Source organism: Parasteatoda tepidariorum, chromosome 8 (genome assembly GCF_043381705.1).
Source record: "Parasteatoda tepidariorum isolate YZ-2023 chromosome 8, CAS_Ptep_4.0, whole genome shotgun sequence".
Taxonomy (NCBI): Eukaryota; Metazoa; Arthropoda; class Arachnida; order Araneae; family Theridiidae; genus Parasteatoda; species Parasteatoda tepidariorum.
In genome coordinates, this window is record NC_092211.1 from 15,693,329 (window position 1) to 15,696,863 (window position 3,535).

Below are 3,535 nucleotides of genomic sequence, written 5' to 3' on the forward strand. Positions count from 1 at the left end.
TTTTTTTTTTTTTTTTTTTTTTTTTTTTTTTTTTTTTTTTTTTTTTTTTTTTTTTTTTTTTTTTTTTTTTTTTGCTTTTTTTTCCGGTTGACTGTGCATTCTTTTTAAGTTAAGCTAGTAAAGTAAAAATTTATATTAGTTATAATAAATATTTGCAGTCAAACTGACTTAAATCGTGTTTAAACTGAAGCGAAACTTAAATCATGTATTTTCAATAATAATAATAAAAAAAATTCATGCTTTCCATTTTGAAGTAAAGCAAATAGTCATTTCAAAGTGCTTAAACCATAAATTTTTTGTTATGCTACTGGGAATTTAATAATGACCAATATGTTCTTTGAAAGCATCATTATTCAACTGCGAATCACAAAACATTTCTCCGGGCGTTATTGCTTGTAATACTCTAAATGTAATTACTTTCGCTTATCTCTTCTGTCACAAGTCATCAATTTCGAAAAGAGGCGGAGTTTCTGGATGAACGATTACGATTAATTTTCTATCGGTGTGGATTTAATTTTAAATGCCTAACTTAGGTTTTTAGATAGTAGATCATTTTATATTTAAAACAAAGCCACGTGTTTTGCAATACTCTGATAGTTTTAAAGCATTGATTTATTCGTCTTGAATAGAAGTTATATAAAAGTAAGTTTTACTTTCAATTCATATTTTTGACGTTATGGGTTTTTAATTTTTTCTAAAAAAGTTGAAATAAATTTAAACATAATCGCTTGCAAATAATTCAAAATTGTCTTTTTAAAAATTAAATCTATTATATTTTCAAATTAAGGGCTTTAATATTTCTTTAAATCAATTTTTAATATTATGCTAATTCTTTTGGTATGCCGGAATAAAAAGTTCCATTCAAATTTGAAATTCAAAGATAATACCATAAAATTATGTAAAAAAATATGGTATTGTTTATATATTCAAAGATAGTATCACAAATATGGTATTGATATGGTTTTGTTCAACAGTTACTTCCTTTTTCCTCTTAATAATTATAGCATCTATGTAATATAAAGCATTTGTATGTAGGCTGCAGAAACCCTTATTTTTAAATAAATGTGTGATAAAATTAAAGCTTTGACATTTTCTCTGAAAAATGGATTTTGATAATAAACTAGTTTGTATTTATACAACAAAACGAGCAAACTGATTCAAAAACAAATTATACTTAAGCTTGTAAATTGACTCATTTGCAATGTCTATATTATTACATTAACGTACAGGAGAAAATAAAACGAAAAACTCTGAATAACTTTTAGTCTAATAATTGGATCTTCATGTTCTGGGATTCAATTTTAATAACCCCCTACATTTTAAGAGTCCAAAATCCACATCAGTCAGTCAAAAAAAAAAAAATAAATAAATAAATAAATAAATAAATAGAAATTAAAAATAAAACAAAAAGACATCTTTATTTAGAGGAAAGGAGTTTTTGAGTCTTATTTCTTAACTTAAAATATCGTCTGCAGAAATTAATTAGCATATTTGAGGTCGCCCTCTCGAACCAATAGAAAAGAATTCTAGAACTTAAAGATCTGATCATTAGATCAAAAATTATACGAGATGGTTCGTTTTTTTTTTCTCCCTGTACATTATGCATATTATTGCATTATTGTATACTATGTTATGATTGCAGTAATGTGCTTTATTTTTATTTTTACATCTATAAATGTTATTCACAATGTATTATTTCTAACAAAATGGATAATTAGGAAGTATCTGTAATATTAGCTTTTAGTATCCAAACAAAGGCTAGGAAATGCTTTGTGGTACATAGACTAAAGTAAAAAACAGAGAGAATAAAGTGCAAAAAAGGGTATACTAAAGTTTCCGTTCTGTAAATAAGAACCTTCTTTAGTGTCTAAACACCAAAAGAAGATCTGGTATTAAGACACTGAGGAAGGTTCTTGAAGGCACAGCTATTTGTGATTTTGAAACTTCTTTCTAAAATAACATAAAAATGCATTTTTTAGCAACCCCTTTTTATTTTGATTTTGTTTCACACATTTACTTGTAAAACCCTTTTTTTAGTCAATTATCTTTAAAGATTGGTTAAAGACAAAAGCAGAGTTTTTCCTTTTGCTTGCAAAATTATTCATTCAGCAAAATTATAAAAAATAGCTTGCAAATTTATTCATTCAAAGAAAAATCCATTTAATAAAAAACATTCACTTAAAGATTAATTGCGTCGTCAAAACTGTAGATTTCTACCAATTACACTGTATGTCCAATTATTTTTTTTTCACATATTATTTCAATAAACCTACCAATTCATAAAAACATGTGTTTAATAGAAAGCCGATTTATTTGCTGAAAGCTTAGTAATATTTTCCGATTTCACTCAAAACAACATGTTTTATGAGATTAATAAAACTCGTTCACTATTATGTAAAGCTATAAATATCCAGTGTAATGTGATATGAATCATTTCTGGTTGTCTTTTTGTATCACGTATTATACATAGGACACATCGTTTATTTACGCAATCAAACAATTTAGAATAAATGTTATGATTGGGAACATCTTGTTTCTGTCTGTTTGTCTCGTTTAAAAGATATAGATTGACATTTGTTTGACATGGACTTATGCCTTTTGTATGGCGACAAAATTAGTTAAATGCCAATGATTTACATGACCAATAAATATTAAAATTTTTCAAAATACTTAATATGTTGCTGAAAAATTCATTAAAAAAAGTAGAATACAATTTTAAAAAATAACAAAAACTACATAAACGTTTTATTTTAATAGAGTGATGAAGATACGATATTGATTTTGGAATCATTCGAATATGTAATTCAATGAATTTCGTGAATGCAATTATAAATGTGTCATTCTTTCGTAAAAAAGAAAGTATTTATTTTTCGAAGCAATTTAAATGATAACCTGACTTAATAATTCTTAAAATCAAAATTGTTATTACTAAATTGAGTTCATAGAATTCGTGTTTTTAAAATTAATTGTAAATTAAAATGTTCGCTCAATTATATTGACGGGATTAACCATTGATATATATTATTATTGATTAAAACTATTCAAAAAAAATAAATTCTGGAAGTTTTAAGTAGTATTTAAACTTTTCAAATTACTTAAGTTTGATAATAAGTTAAGTTCAATTAATAAAAAATATTTATTCATGTAATAAAACTGTTATTTTCAAATAATTCTTTATATAAAAAAATTAAAAAAACATTATAGGTTGCATAGTTTATATACGTAAAAATTGTATTTATTTAATAATTTTTTTTTTAAAGTACTTACTTAAAATCAAACATGACGTAAGGATAAATCCGTTGCTAATTTTTTTTATTTAATTTTTTCGCATAAATATTTTAATTTATGTGTAATTTTCATCTAAATATTTCTTTCAGAAATAAAGTGCACTCACATTAAAATAGTGGAACAGTTTGAACCCAACATTTTATTGAAAATACACTTGAACTTTATATTCTCGTAATTTTAACAATAACTTTTACAATTAATAAAAATATTTCTTTTTAAAATTTATTTCTCTTTGGAATTTATTTCC